Genomic DNA, 17,173 nt, shown 5'->3' on the forward strand with positions numbered 1-17,173 from the left:
AGACAAGAGCTACAAGGATGTCTTCCAGTAAAAACAAGTACACTCTGTGAGAGAAATACCTCAATTCAAGTTGGATAATTAGGCTGTCGGCCATCAACCAGGTTGAATAAACATCCCATGAAAAGTACACTCAGTACCAAACCCCGAGTTCTATTGGGCAAGGCTATAGGTTATAGCCACTACCCAGACAGACCTCAACAGCAAGCAGAAATCAAAATGAAACACATGCCAGGAGATAATTTTACAAACTGTAATTCCAGAAATCCCTTGAGAGGAAAATAAAAATGGCAAAGCATTACTTGAAAGCCTGTGCTGGAGTGGCAGCTCTCTAAAGAAATAGAAAAATCTGTACTAGAGAATTGCAGCCCTAACTATAAGCAATGATCTCTGTAACTTGCACTCTAAATCCAAGTATTCATTTATTTATTATTTATTTATTTATTTTAGAAACTGGGTCTCGCTATGCTGCCCAGGCTGCAGTGCAATGGCTACTCACAGGCACAAGCACGGCACACTACAGCCTCAAATTCCTCATGTCAAGTGATCACCCAGCCCAACCTCCCAAGCAGCTGCAACTACATGCCCACAGCACCACACCCACCCAGTTACATTTTTTAAATCAAGAAAGTTGCATTTTTATCCTTTTCTTCTTTCCCATGGTCATTTTAATCACACGGATGATGATCATGCAAATAATTTTAAGATTAGTTACTGTACATGTAGATGCACTCTGGTTTCCATACAATCTTCTATGTTGTCTACTTGTTACATAGCTCAACTGTACTTTTGGATACTTTGGGAAAAAAATGGACTTTCATCTTCCCTGAAGAATAGAGTGAATAGGCCGGGCACGGTGTCTCACGCCTGTAGTCCCAACACATTGGGAGGCCGAGGTGGGCAGATCACAAGGTCAGGAGTTCGAGGCCAGCCTGGCCAACATGGTGAAAACCCGTCTCAACTAAAAATAAAAACACAAAAAATTAGCCTTGCATGGTGGCCCACGCCTGTAGTCCCAACTCCCCGGGAGGCTGAGGCAGGAGAATCACTCAAACCCAGGAGGCGGAGGTTGCAGTGAGTAGAGATCCCGCCACTGTACTCCATCCTGTGAGACAGGGTAGACAGGATAGACAGGGTGAGACTCCGTCTCCCAAAAAAAAAAAAAAAAAACAACGGAGTGAATAAAATAGAAACTCATATCACTCATATCGTTTATGTTTTATAAGGTTACTGCATTTGTACCATGTGTTTTAGGTTCCACAAAGGCTGAATTAAGTTAACAGCAAGTCCTGATCTCAAATATATGAGCCATGTCTACACTTCTATTTATTTTAAAAGTTTAGATTTACAGAAAATTGCTAAGATCTTACATAAAGTTTCATATACCCTTCAACTTTCTGTAATATTATCATCATACATAAACATAGAGTATCTGTGAAAACTCAAAAACTGATAAAGGTACATAGAACTTTTAACTAAAGTACTGACTGTCTTCATATTTTACCTGGTTTTCACCTAATGCCATTTTTCTGTATTTTGATCTAATTCAGGATAACATTACATTTACCATGAAGTGTATTATTCTGTACTGCAGCATAGCCAATTACCATGTAGCTTAGTGGCTCAAAAGCACGCACACACTACTCACAGTTTCTCTGAGTCAGAAATCCAGATGTAGGTGATGGCCAAGGCTGAGGTTTCAACTGAAAGATGAGATGGGGACGGATCATCTTCCAAGTTCATATGATTGCCCAGGTTAAGAAGACTTCACTGGTGAATTACTCCAAACCTTTAAAATAGCAATAGCAATTTTTCACTAACTGTTCTCCAAAAAAAAAAAAAAAACTATAGAGAAGAAATCAGTAAGCAATGCATTTTATGAGACATTTTTCTCTGATACCACAACTAGACAAAGTCCAAAAAAGGAAAAATATAAATCAATACACTTTATGGATACCCAGGCAATAATCCTCAAGGAAATAATTTCAACACAAATCAGGATTATGAAACGGGCTATACATTACACAATGAGTATTTATTTACTCAAGATTGCAAATTTAGTAAAAGATACAAAAAGAATTATTGTAATACATTGTATCAATATAACACAAGACAAAAGCCTCATTATCACCCCTAAGGATGCCGAATAAGCACTTGACAAATCCAAAATCCACTCACAGTAAAAACACTGAACAAATTTTGCATAGAATGAAATGTTCTTTACATAAAAATGGCATCCATGAAAAAAAACTCATATAACACATGGTATCAAGAAAGTCTCAGTAATTTCCCCAAAATTATAAACACAAAAAGGTTATCTACTCCCACTAACTAAACATTATGCTTGAAGACTTAATTGATAAAACTAGCCTAGACAAATAAATTTAAGACTTCCAGATTGAGAAGGAAGAAATCAAAGTATCTCTATTTGCCAGTAACATAATCTAATGTATAGAAAATCCTAACGAATCCACTAAAATAAGATAGGAACCATTAAAAAAAAGTTCAGTAATCCTGTAGAATACAAGATTCATGTAAAAACATTGCACTCTTATACAATTGATATGGTTTGACCAATCAATTAGGTGTCCCCACCTAAATCTCACCTGGAACTGGAATCCCCTCATATTGGGGGAGGAGCTTAGTGGGAGGTGACTGGATCATGTGGATTGTTTCCCCCATGCTGTTCTCAGGATAGTGAGTGAGTTCTCAAAGAAGCTGATGATGTTCAAAGTGTTTGGCAGTTTCCTCTTCACTCTCTCCTGACCTTGTGAAGAAGGTGTCTGCTTCCCCTTCCCCTTCCGCCGTGACTGTAAGTTTCCTAAGACCTCCCTAGCCATGTGGAACTGTGAGTCAATCAAACCTTTTTTCTTTATAAATTACCCAGTCTCGGCCGGGAGCGGTGGCTCACGTCTGTAATCCCAGCACTCTGGGAGGCCGAGGTGGGTGGATCATAAGGTCAAGAGATCGAGACCATCCTGGCTAACACAGTGAAACCCTGTCTCTGCTAAAAATACAAAAAATTAGCCAGGTGCAGTGACGGGCGCCTGTGGTCCCAGCTACTCGGGAGGCTGAGGCAGGAGAATGGCGTGAACCTGGGAGGTTGCAGTGAACCTCGGCCATTGCAGTGAGCCGAGATCGCGCCACTGCACTCCAGCCTGGCAGACAGTGAGACTCCGTCTCAAAAATAAATAAATAAATAAATAAATATTTAAATAAATAACCCAGTCTCATAATAGTATCTTTACAGCAGTGGGGAAACAAACTAATACAAAAATACAAACTAATCAAATAAAGAAACAAACAAAAAAAATCATTTAACATGCCAGCAAAAAGAAAATATATTTGGCAACAAATTTAACATAAGTGTGAGGCGGGCAGATCATGAGATCAGGAGTTCAACACCAGTCTGGCCAAAATAGTGAAACCCCATTTCTACTAAAAAATACAAAAAATTAGCCAGGCGTGGTGGTCGGCACCTGTAATCCCAGCTACTCAGGAGGCTGAGGCAGGAGAATCCGGGAGGTGGAAGTTGCAGTGAGCTGAGATCACACCATTGCACTCTAGCCTGGGCAACAGTGCAAGACTCTTGTCTCAAAAAAAAAAAAAAAAAAAAAAGGCCGGGCGGTGGCTCAACCCTGTAATCCCAGCACTTTGGGAGGCCAAGACGGGCGGATCATGAGGTCAGGAGATCAAGACCATCCTGGCTAACACGGTGAAATCCCGTCTCTACTAAAAAATATAAAAAACTAGCCAGGTGAGGTGGCGGGCGCTTGTAGTCCCAGCTAATGTAGTCCCGGCTACTCGGGAGGCTGAGGCAGGAGAATGGTGTAAACCCAGGAGGCAGAGCTTGCAGTGAGCTGAGATCTGGCCACTGCACTCCAGCCTGGGCAACAGAGCGAGACTCCGTCTCAAAAAAAAAAAAAAACAAAAACACTACAAGACATTTTATATATACATATACACATACACACATACACACACACACACATATAAACTGAAAATTACAAATGATATTGAAGTATTAAAGAAATCCTGAATAAATGAAAAAAAAAAAACTAGATTTTCACTGATGAGAACGCTATTAGGTACTTACCAAGATGCTTATACTTTCCAAATCTATCTGCAGATTCAATACAATCCCTAACAAAAATTCTTGCTTTCATGTTTTTCATTTTTTTGTGATAACTGGACTGAAGATTCTAAAATATACAGGAAAATGCATTTCATCCAGAACACCCAAAAGAATGTATAAAAACGTTTAAAGAAATACCAATGTAGGCCGGGCGAGGTGGCTCAAGCCTGTAATCCCAGCACTTTGGGAGGCCGAGACGGGCGGATCACGAGGTCAGGAGATCGAGACCATCCTGGCTAACACAGTGAAACCCCGTCTCTACTAAAAATACAAAAACTTAGCCGGGCGAGGTGGCAGGCGCCTGTAGTCCCAGCTACTCGGGAGGCTGAGGCAGGAGAGTGGCGTGAACCCGGGAGGCGGAGCTTGCAGTGAGCTGAGATCCGGCCACTGCACTCCAGCCTGGGTGACAGAGCGAGACTCCGTCTCAAAAAAAAAAAAAAAAAAAAAAAAAAAAAAAGAAATACCAATGTTATTTATGGAACTTCTGCTCATAAGGAGACGGAGCCTAATTCCCTACTTCCTACATATGAGCTGTTCATAGTGACTTTTTTCCAAAAATACATCATGAAAATGGGAACAAATACTAATTTTGTAGTGGAAAAACCTGAGCTAAACTGCCTCATGCAGGTGATTAAATAATATTAACCATGATAATGCAGCTGGGCATGGTGGCCCAAACCTGTAATTCCAGCACTTTGAGAGGCCAAAGTGAGAGGATTACTAGAGGCCAGGACCTCAACAAAAGGCTGGGCGACATAGGGAGACTACGCCTATACAAAAGTAAAAATAAAAATAAATTAGCCTGGCACAGTGGCACATGCCTGTAGCCCCAGACACTCAACAGGATGAGGTGGAAGAATCACTTGAGCCCAGGAGCTCAAGGCTGCATTGAACTAGGATCATGCCACTGCACCCCAGCTGGGGCGACCGACAGAATGAGACCCTGTCTCACAAAAAAATAAAGCAAGGGGGCGGGTGTGGTGGCTCACACCTGTAATCCCAGCACTTTGGGAGGCCGAGGCGGATGGATCACATGATCAGGAGATCAAGACCATGCTGACTAACATGGTGAAACTCCATCTCTATTAAAAATACCAAAAATTAGCCAGGCGTGGTGGCGAGCACCTGTAGTCCCAGCTACTCGGGAGGCTGAAGCAGGAGAATGGCATGAACCAGGAAGGTGGAGCTTGCAGTGAGCTGAGCTGAGATCACGCTGCCGCACTCCAGCCTGGGCAACAGAGCGAGACTGTCTTAAAAAAAAAAAAAAAAAAAAAGGCATGTTGCTAGTATATACTGAGTCATCACTCAGCCTGCGCCCATCTCTAAGATCACGGCATGGAGGGTTGGGGGTATATCCTATGCTGCTTGTTCTTTTGTTTTTGTTCCTACTGTGCTTCCTTGACTTACACACAATGCATGTGTATCACTCGCTAACATTCACCTGAGAAAACCCTGATGTGTAAAAATTTATATCCAGGTTTCTGTAAGTAGGGACTGGCCTAAATCACCTCATTAGAAATATTTTTTATACTCTGCTTACCTGCTAGCGTGGAAGCTTTAGGAATGCCAACTGGCATTATAATTCCCGGATGTGAGTGTCCACAGAACGCATGGTCCCAAACAATTCCTGATGGGAGTCTGTAGAGTTAAAAAGAAAAAAACCAAATATTAGTACAGGTTTTCTGAAACGTTTAAAGGTACAGTTGTCTTTTGGTTACTTGTAGAAGAAATCCCTGTACCAAGAAAACATTATCCTGAATGCAGAAATATGATTTATGTTCCCTGTCACTGAAATTTCTTATTCTTGGCTTCTAGTATCTGAAAGTTGTATCTCCCAAAAAGGCTTCAGTGGGAGACTGCATATACACTGCTAAATGACGCCCACAGATGGGGCTTTCTGGGATATGTGAAGGAAAGGCAACTTTCTTTGAAAAAGGGGTTGCTGACATTCAAACTGGTGACTGCGTAATGGGAACAGAGAAAGAGGACGACAGTCCCTGGAGCTTGATGGTGCCTTCCTGAAGCAGGTGCACCTGGGTTGAGAAAGGTGACTAGATACGAAAACCTAGTTTGCTATTCTCTCCTTACTGTCTCTGGAGGCCAAATTTTTGGCTTATGTCTTTGTTTTCTTTCCATAAAACAAATTAATAATTTTAAAAAACATTTACTTTGAAGTAACTGCACATTAACAAAAAACACACTGGTAGTACAGAGAGGTGTATATAACCTTCAGCTAACTACAATGTTATTATCTACTATAACCATAAGATAGTTTTAATGAAAACTAAGAATTTACCTGTTTTTCAAAACTATTAGCTGATCTACGAACTTTCTTCCTATTTTACCATGATTTCTAATAATGATACACGTATCTATTCCAGGACCTAATCCAGAATGCCACCTTAAAATTACTGTCAGTTATATTACTTACTACTTTGTGTGTAACAAATTATTACATACCTAAGTGGCTCAAAAACCACACACATATTACTTACAGTTTCTCTGGGTCTTCAGTCCAGATGTAGATGATGGCCCAGGCTGAGGCTCAGCTGGGAAAGGTCTCCTTCCAAGCTGACATGATTCTTCTTAGGATTCACTTCCTTGCCCCAGTCAAGATAATTCATTAGTGAGTTATTGGAATCACTTAAACAATTAATTTATAATAAATTCTTAAAAACAACAACAACAAAGTGGAGAAGGCATTGCATTTCATTTATACTATGAGTTAGTTTACCCTGATACCACAACTAGACAAACAGATTGCAAAAAATGAAAATTAAGAATAACACACCTTATGAATATAGACCCAAAAATCATCAAAGAAATCCTAGCAAAACAAATCAACAACATGTGAAAAGTATTATAAAATATGTCAAGGGTATTTACCTCAGGAAAGCAACATTTGGTACAATGTTCAAGGACAATTAATGCCATGCACTATATTAATATAATAAAAAACAAAACCATATAAGTATCTCAAAACATGCAGAAACACGTGAGAATTCCTGAACTCACTATGATAAAAACATGCAGCAAATAAGACAGATAAAGGAAGTCAAACTCTGTTTGCAAATGACATAATCTTATGTATAAAAAAATCCAAAGGACTCTAATGAAATATATTTAAAACTTAAACATGAGTAACAAACTTGCAGTATATAGGGTCAACATATAAAATCATTTGAATTTCTATACATTAGTGATTAACAATCTAAAAACAAAACTCAGAAAACCGTTCCACTTAAGATGGCATCGAAAATAGGCATGTTTATCAAATTAAGTATAAGATATGTACACAAAAACTACAGAAAACATATTGAACAAAATTAAATAGAAAATATTTTAATGTTCATTGCTTAGAAGGGTTAGTACTGTTAGGATGGCAATATTTTCCAAATAGATCTATAGATTTAATGCAACCTCTACCAAAATCCCAGGTGATATTTCCTTCCTCAAAATTAACAAGGTTATTCTAAAGTTCATATGCAATGCAATAGATCCAGAGTGGCCTAAATAATCTCGAGTAAGAGGAAAAAGGTTGGCATTGTAGACATCCACTTGCTGATTTCAAAACTTACTATTAATACAGGCCGGCACAGTGACCCACGTCTGTAATCTGAGCACTTTTGGAGGCTGAGGTGGGCAGAGCACTTGAGGTCAGGAGTTTGAGACCAGCCTGGCTAACATGATGAAACCCTGTCTGTACTAAAAATCCAAAAATTGGTCATGGTGGCTCATACTTGTAATTCCATGTACTTGGGAGGCTCACGCACGAGAAATGCTTGCACAAGAATTGCTTGAACACAGGAGGTGGAGGTTGCAGTGAGCCAAGATTGCACCACTGCCCTCCAGTCTGGGAGAAAGAGCAAGACTCTGTCTCAAAAAGAAAGAAAGAAAAATTTACTATTAATACAAAAGAATATAAATCAAGATTTATGGTACTAGTACAAGGATTTACATATTGATCAACAGAATAGAATATAATGCTCAAAAATAAATCCTTACATTAATGATGGAATAACAAATGGCCAAATAAATTAGATATAGAGTTTTTTTTATCAAATGTTTCTGGAAAATGTAGATATCCATAGGCAAGTCGGACTCCTGCCTCACACCACAAACATAATTGACTCAAAACAATCATACATCTAAATATAATAGCTAAATAGGCCCAAACCATACACAAAACACAGAAAAACATCTTTGCAATCTTAGGTTAAACAATGTTTTCTAAGATATGACACTGAAAACACAGGAAAAGAATAAATAATAGATGTACTGAACTTCATTACAATTAAAACATTTTGGGATTCAAAGAACACCATCAAAATTAGAAACCCAAGGAATGAGAGAAAATATATGTAAATTTTACAGGTAATAATGGTTTATTATTCAGAACATATGACAATATCTTACAAGTTGAAAATAAAAAGGCAAATATCCCAATCAAAAATGGAAAATTATTCGCTTAGCCATTTCTCCAAAAAATCTACAGTCATATCCAAAAATCACATGAAAAGACACTCAATGCCTTTTGCCATTCTGAGGTGGGAGAATGGTATCACTTGTTTTCTGTTAGCTATCCCACTGACCAAAACAAGATCTGTTCCTGTTGGGGTCCGTGTGTTTCCTAAACAAAGGAATGAACACACAAGACAACACAAGACAAGACAAACATGGCGGCCACCTCGAATGGCATGCTCTGCTTTATTTTATACAGTCGTTTGTGGAATGTTGCCAAGTCACAAGACACACTGTTGTTTTTCTGACCTTTCCCTGACTTTCTGGATTTTCAAGATGTTTACACATAAACAAGCCCACAGGTTCTGCTGTTAGCAGCTGGCTCCTTTGTCCTCCCTGTTTGCAGGGAAGGAACGCCCTGCTTCGTTTGCAAGAGCAGGACTTATCGGAAATGCCCTGCTTCGTTTGCAAGAGCAGGAGTTACCGGAAATGCCCTGCTTCGTTTGCAAGAGCAGGACTTATCGGGAACATCTCATTTGCGAGCACGTAGTCCTCTGCATGTTCCACACAGATAAAGTAAAGAAACCAACAGGAACCCGCAGATAGACAAAAGCGATCCTGGCCATCCTCATTAGCATAAGACACTCCATCAGCACCACGACTGTTTACACATTCCACAGCAACAACCTGCAAGTTACCAGCCATTTCAATGGCAATGACCCACAAGTTACTGCTCATTTCCTAGAAAGTTCTAAATAACCTACCTCTCAATTTGTATTGACCCAACCCTCAATTTTCATGTAACTGAAAGCAGATTTATGTTACTGTAAATACAGTTGTCAAGAGCCCATAGATTGCCAACTTGGATAGACTGCTTCAGAGTTAGCCCTGCTCTGCAAGGAGACGTACTATAAAATAAAAGATTGCTAACACCACTGGTCACCCTTAAATTCTTTACTTGGCAAAGCCAATAACCCTCCAAGCAAAGCCCCAATTTTGGGTCTCACCTATCCTGTAAAAATTAGGTTAAGTCAAATCCAAACAGCCACGGGATTATACTTCAAATTCTAAAAAAAGTATTGCTAAGTGAAAAAATGTAAGTCGGAAAAGGCAAAATACTGTGTAATTTCATTTATATGACTTTATAGAAAAGGCAAAAGTATAGGCAATAATAAAGAGTTTGGTGGTAACAAGGGGCTTAGAAGAGAAAAAGGTGGAATCAGTTAACTACCAAGATTTCTTCTGGGCAGTGAAATTACTCTGATACTGTAATGGTGGATACCTAATCATGTTTTCCAAATCCTGAAGAACTTTGTAACACAGAGTGTACCTAAGTTATGCAAATTAAAAACCTTATTTAGGAGGTAAAGGCTTTCCAGGGAGGAAAGCCCACAATATAACTATGTAATGAATGTATGGAATAACCTCACTAAAGAAAATGGAGGGGCCGGGCACGGTGGCTCAAGCCTGTAATCCCAGCACTTTGGGAGGCCGAGACGGGCAGATCACAAGGTCAGGAGATCGAGACCATCCTGGCTAACACGGTGAAACCCCGTCTCTACTAAAAAAATACAAAAAACTAGCCGGGCGAGGCAGCGGGCGCCTGTAGTCCCAGCTACTTGGGAGGCTGAGGCAGGAGAATGGCGTGAACCCGGGAGACGGAGCTTGCAGTGAGCTGAGATCCGGCCACTGCACTCCAGCCTGGGCGACTGAGCAAGACTCCGTCTCAAAAAAAAAAAAAAAGAAAGAAAATGGAGGAAAGCAGCCGACCTAAGTAATTTAGGAAATAAGTGGTCATTGAGGCCAAAAGCCAAAGGATTTACACCTTAGCAGTATACTTTAATTGGTAAAGTTGTTTCCCATGAGGGTATAATTCTGAAGCCACTGTATACATATGCTCAGGTGGTGTGATTAAGTGAACAGGACCAACTTGCTCACAGTGAGAGTGGCAGACTACATACAAATGAGAATGATCCATTCATATGGTGCTGGATTAGATCACATGGTATTGGAAACCTTCGTAGAAAATACACAATTAGCCTGGAGCACATTAAATACAGGTAGCCTAAAGCACCTAGTAGAGACTGAACAAAGAAAATGCTAACCAACAACAAAACCAACCAACCAACCACACAACGTGTAACCATAATCATGGGGGTATTTCAAAATGACACCAGAGACAACTAAAAAAACCTTCCAATCGCCAACACTGGAACAATTTGAGCAATAAAATAAATAAATTAGCATATACAAAGTGTAAAATAAATATCAATGTTTTGACATAAATAATTTATGTATAAATAAATATGAAATTAAAACATAATAGAAACCTGTTTATGGTGAAAGTTCAAACAAATTTGTACACACTCTGCCAATAAGGAAGTAGACCATGAATCCTCCACTTAAGTTCATATTCTGTATAGTGACTTTGTTCTGAAACATATTACATGGAAAAGAAAAAAAAGGCTAATTTCGTGGTGTGAAAATTCAATAAAAATGACTTAATCTACGTGATCACATTAATATCAACAGTGATAAGGCCTGCTGATAGTCTACGTCCTTGGTATGATGTGAGGAGAATGGCACCTCTCTCCTCTGTGACCTTCCTTTCCTAAAGCCACAAATCCAGTCTTACCCTAAAAGAAATATATATGAGAAATCCTAAATTAGGAATGTCAATGTCATCAAAGACAAAAAAATTCTGAGAAACGGTCGCAGACAGAGAAGTTGAAGGACATGTGAAATCTGTGATGAGGTATCCTAGATGAGATCCTAGAACAGAGACTGGACATTAAGTGAAAACTAAGAAAATCTGAATAAAGCATGAAAAGTAGTTAATGATAGTGTATTGTGATACATGTCCTACATTAATGTAAAGTTAATAAAAAGGGAAACTTTGTGAGATATATGGAAGGTCTATTTACCACATTTACAACTGTTCTGTAAACCTAAAACAATTCTTATATTTATGAGGTATCTTGTTCTTTAAAGTTACTGCTGACATTAAAAAACAGAACAATATTTTTGATGGCCCTTAGTGCATCTCCTTAGCTTCATCATCCTTCCTTAATCACTGAAGGAAGCTATTACTGTGAATTATTTCTTATCCTCTAATTTGTGTATATTATTTACCTTTATGTTTATATTTCTATTATCTGTAATGTTTAGTTTTTCTTATCTTTGAACTTAGAAGAATGTGTTTCATGGATTCATGTCCCTGGCTTAATCATGAGAAACTATGAGACAAATCCATATTGTGTGACATCCTACAAAATATCTAACACTTTTTAAAAGGATCAAGATCAAGAAAAATAAGACCATGAAACTTGCAGAATGGAGAACACCTGATGTGTCAGTTAGAGCCTAAGATGGTGCCCAATGACTCCCCATGTAAAAAATATCTGTGCTTGGTTGAATAGACTCCTCTGTGTCTCACTTGACTAACACACAAGAACTCAACTTTTTTTCCAATTCAGAGCTCTCCAAGGCAGTGGCTGCCTTGGTGGGAATGTAGTGGACACAGGTCTGACAAATGCCACAAGGGTGCCTGACAGTGTAAACAAACATTCTGTGAGAAGGTTGCCTGGGTCAAGGATTGTGCACTTAGGATTGGGTCATCTGCCAAAATAAATAACAATCCCATGGAAGGCACACTGTAAATATCCAGGACTCGAGTCCTGTTGGGCATGGCTATAATTTATAGCCACTGTCCCAAGAAAGACCTCAAGAGAATATGAGACATAACAAAAATACAGCAGATATGGAGAGGTAACTTTATCAATTATGGCTCAAAGATCCCATGGAGGACAGGTGCAGTGGCTCAGGCCTGTAATCTCAGCACTTCGGGAGGGAGGCTGGTGGATCATGAGGTCAGGTGTTTAAGACAAGCCAGGCCAAATGGTGAAACCCAGTCTCTATACTAAAAATACAAAAAATTAGCCTGGTGTGGTGGCAGGCACTTGTAGTCCCAGCTACTCGGGAGGCTGAGGCAGGAGAATGGCATGAACCTGGGAGGTGGAGCTTGCAGTGAGCCGAGATCGCACCACTGCACTCCATCCAGCCTGGGTGACAGAGCGAGACTCCATCTCAAAAAAAAAAAAAAAAGGATAAACAAACAAATAATTTTAAAACATCCCAAGGAGAAGACAGACAGAAATAGTACTTAGTGTTACATAAAAGTATGAATCAGTAAAGGTACTTTGTGAGTTTTCTTTCTTTTCACTTTGATAATCTTTGCATTTAATTGATACACTATCTATTCACATGAATGTTGTAACCGATATTTAGATTTAAACCTCCTGATGTATTTGATTTCTATTTGTCCTATTTGTTCTATATTTTCTCTCCCTTTTTGCCTCATTATTCCACTATCGCCCTGTATTAGCTTTGTAGTTATATGATTTATTATGCTTTTTGCTGTTCTTTTAGTGGTTACCCTATAGATGACAGAGCAGTCTAATATTACTTATAATCTTCTTTCTGATAATTGTAAGGACCTTAGAATTCCTGCACCAAACGTATATATTGTCACGTTTTAACATTATTTATTTAAAAAAAAAAGTTTGCATCAGACTGCAGCTCTCTGAAGACACAAGAATCTGTATTTTGACACTTTCCCTTAATCTTAGAAATATAAGCAGAGATTATTCTAAGCTGCTTTCCAAATCCAATTCTTCATCCAGTTCAGCTACTTATCTTTTTCTTCCTCCCCTTTCATCCTTTGTATCTCATGATCTCATGAATGATGGTCATGTGAATCTCACTGTAAGCAGGGACTGCAGATGCATGTGAACTGAGATTTTCATGAAATGCTTTTCTCTGACCACTTGTCACTCTTGTCAACTCCACATCTATGAAAAAGTCACATAACAACAAAGACATATAAGCCAATAGAATAGAGTACTCCAAAATCAATCTTCAGGGCAAACTTATTTATAAGGTTGAAAAATTAATTCAAGACGGAAAAATATTTTCTCAACAAATGTTACTGGGAGAAGGTGATACCCACGTGCAAGTTAAACTCTTTCCTGCACCACATATGTATCTAACTCAAAATAGAGCATGTGTCTAAATGTAGGAGCTAAAACTAAACATCCCACAGACGAGAACACAGAAATACATTTTCATGGCCTTCGGTGAAACAATGGATTCTAACATGTGACACGAAAATACAAGTGAGAGAAAAAAAATAGATGCATTGAACTCCACGTGGATTAACATGTTTCGTGATGCAAAATACACCGCCAAGACAGCCCAAATAATGGAAGAACATATTTCCAAGTCATATAGTTGTTAGGAGACTACTGTCCAGAATACATGAAACCTTTTTTTTTGAGACCGAGTCTCGCTCTGTCACCAGGCTGGAGTGCAACAGCACGAGCTTAGCTCACTGCAACCTCCACTTCCTGGGTTCAAGCAACTTTCCTGCCTCAGCCTCCCGAGTACCTGGGATTACAGGCGCGCGCCACCATGACCAGCTAATTTTTGTGTTTTTTTAAGTAGAGACAGGGTTTCACCATGTTGGTCAGGCTGGTCTCAATCTTGTGACCTCATGATCCGCCTGCCTTGGCCTCCCAAAGTGCTGGGATTGCAGGCATGAGCTGCCACGCCTAACCACATGAAACATTCTTAAATGCAACATTAAAAAGACATATAGCCTAATCAAAAGTAGGTAAATTGTGTGAATAGACATTTTTCCAAAAAGCTGTAGAAATGTCCAATAAACTCATGAAAAGATGCTTAACATCTTTATTCCTCAGGGGAATACAAAACTATCATAGGACACACTTCACAAATCCTATAAGGCATATTCGTAAGTGTTTGAAGAAATATTTAAAACTCTATGTAATATGCAATTTCACTATATGACACTGTGGAAAAGTTATTATGAAGAATATAAAAATATGAGCTATTACTAACGTCCTAGAAGACAGAAAGCTTGATTAGGAGAAACACAGAAGATTATTTGTACATTAAAATTATTATCTGGGCCAGACACGGTGGCTCACCCCTGTAATCCCAGCATTTTGGGAGGTGAGGTAGGTGGATCGCTTTAGCTCAAGAGTTTGAGACCAGCCTTGGCAACATGGTAAAACTCCATCTCTATCAAAAATACAAAAATCACCCTGGCATGGTCACATGTGCCTGTGGTCCCAGCTCCTTGGGAGGCTGAAATGGGAGGATCAGTTCAGCCCAGGAGGCAGAGGTTGCAGACAGCCAAGGCCATGCCACTGCAACCCAGCCTGAGTGACAGAGTAAGACCACATCACCAAAAAAAAAAAAAAAGAAAAAGAAAAACAAAACATATATATATATATATATGATGCTGTGATGGTATTAATTACACTTTTTTTTAATCCTACAGAATTTCCCATCACAAAGAGTAAACCCAAATAATGTATATAAATTGCTTTAAGAAAACATTATTAAGTTGGGGGATCCCAGAAAGAAATTCAAACAAAATAACATAACTATATAACTGAAGTACAGAATAGCCTGAGTGAAGAGTGTAAGAAAAAAAGGTTTACTGACCTAAGTAAGTTAAATAAGATTCTACGTCCAAAAACCAAAATATTTAAACATAAACCGCAGTTTAGTTGATAAAGTTATTGCCCCTGGGAGTATGGATTACCAATTCTGAAACTACAATACGTGTGTTTTGGGACTCAATGGTTACATAAACATGACTAACTCTCTCAGAGTGAGAGGTAACATAAATGTAGTGGAATAGGGTACACTGATTCCCGTGGTACTGGATTATATCATGTGGTACTGAGATATAGGTAGAAATGCATGTCTAACTTCACCCGGACATATATGGAGAACTGAAGATCTATACATATGTATTTGTAAATTGGTATAAACATAAATCCCTTTACCCTCGTTAGCTGAGATAACCTAGAAGATTCCCAACACAAATGAGTAAAATCGCTGCCCAGACCTTTGTTTCTAATACAATTACCAAAAAGTAACTGAGATTCCTTGAGAAACGTGTTTAATACTATGCTTGAGAAGAAAATCAACAGTTAACCTGGAGCAACTTGTAGTGCCACCAAGTAAGAAAAAGTGAAACAACAATACAACCAAATATACGAACAAAATCAAAGTGCAATAATGCTGGAATACCAAAACAGTAACAGAGTATATGGAGGCCTTCCAATGGCCAACACCAGGACAATTTTGAATAATACAATATATTAGTATAATAAAATGTAAAACTAATATTATGACTTCATATGACCATTCATATGATATAAACAAATGATTGAACAAATATATAATAAATTAAGGAGAACAGATAAATTATCCTTGGTGAAGAAATACAAATGATTTTGAAGAAGATCTGCTTATAAGGAAGCGGAGCATGTTTTTCTACTTCTTTAGTATGTGCTGTGCATAGCAACTTCTTTTTAAAAAGTGCAGCATTGGAAGAAGAAATACATATTTTATCCAGATGATCAAGTTAACATCAAAAGCAATAAAGCATACTGTCAGGATACACACTTGGTATGATGTAATAGAATGGCACTTTCCCTCTGTGGTCTTCCTCTCCAAAACCCACCAGAGTCCAGTCTAACCATGAGAACACCACCAGAAAAATTCCCCATGAGGGATGTTAATGTCATCCAAAACAAGGAAAGTCTGAGAAACTGGCCCAGGTAAAACCAGCCTAATTAGACATGATATGTAAACGTTATACAGATCCTAGGAGGAATCCTGGAATAATACATGGACATTAAGTGAAAACTAAGGATATACAAATAATGTGTGTTAATGAATGATATTGTGTAATGTTCCTTTGTTAACTATGACAAATATTCCACACTAATATAAGAGGTTATTAATAAAGAAAATTGTATTGGATATCAAGAAACACTCTGTACTGATTTCCAACTGTTCTGTAAATCCAAAAGTATTCTAAAATAGAACAGTTTCTCTCTTTTTTCCCCAATTAACTCCTGAGCTTAATAAAAGAGAATACTATCAAACTGTTAATGTCCCTGAGTGCATTTCTCAAATTGTGTTCTCTTCTTTAAACTGGGAAGGTTACCATTATTTTAATTTGTCTCTTTGTCATTTCTTTATTTTTCTTTATTATTTTTCTATGTAAGTTGGCTTTGCTAAGTAATATACTGTTCAGTTTTTTCATTTTTCCAACTTAGGTAAGTGTAGTATCTAAATTACTCCATAACTCTACTCAAATTATGAGAAACTACTTGGACAAATCCGTACCATCGTACATTGTACAAAATACCTGACTGGTTCTTTTTTTTCCCCCACAAGGACCAAGGTCAGCAAAATAAGTGAAGACTGAGAAATTACTTCAGATTGGGCCACACCTGATGTGGTAGATAGGCCCTAAGATGATACCCAGTAATTCCCACCTCTAGGGATACACAGTCTTATATTCTACTTTTCTCCTTATAAGTATAAACAAGAATTGTGACTTGCTTGCAAACAATTCAATAATGCAATTTTGGTACTTACAATTATGATTTCTGTCTTGCGTACAAGCTCGCGCCCTTGATGACCACTATGAAGTAATCTCCCTGTGAGAGAAGCCAACATGGGAATGAACTG

The 17,173-nt window shown here is 38.5% G+C and overlaps 1 long non-coding RNA gene across 3 annotated transcripts; it reads right to left on the reverse strand.

Annotated features, from left to right (window-relative positions):
* Window positions 1-238: 238 nt before the first annotated feature.
* On the reverse strand, window positions 239-13,425 carry LOC114679338 (uncharacterized). Of its 3 annotated transcripts, none has more exons than XR_003731140.2 (3): window positions 6,628-13,425; window positions 5,673-5,770; window positions 239-1,786 (listed from the first exon to the last, which is right to left on the reverse strand). It is a non-coding gene; the product is annotated as an uncharacterized LOC114679338 (long non-coding RNA). The 3 variants fall into 3 exon arrangements; XR_013395467.1 differs by having other exon boundaries at window positions 239-1,102; window positions 1,646-1,786; window positions 5,673-13,425; XR_013395466.1 differs by having other exon boundaries at window positions 5,673-13,425.
* Window positions 13,426-17,173: the final 3,748 nt, after the last annotated feature.

This window comes from Macaca mulatta, chromosome 7 (genome assembly GCF_049350105.2).
Source record: "Macaca mulatta isolate MMU2019108-1 chromosome 7, T2T-MMU8v2.0, whole genome shotgun sequence".
In the NCBI taxonomy this organism is placed as follows: Eukaryota; Metazoa; Chordata; class Mammalia; order Primates; family Cercopithecidae; genus Macaca; species Macaca mulatta.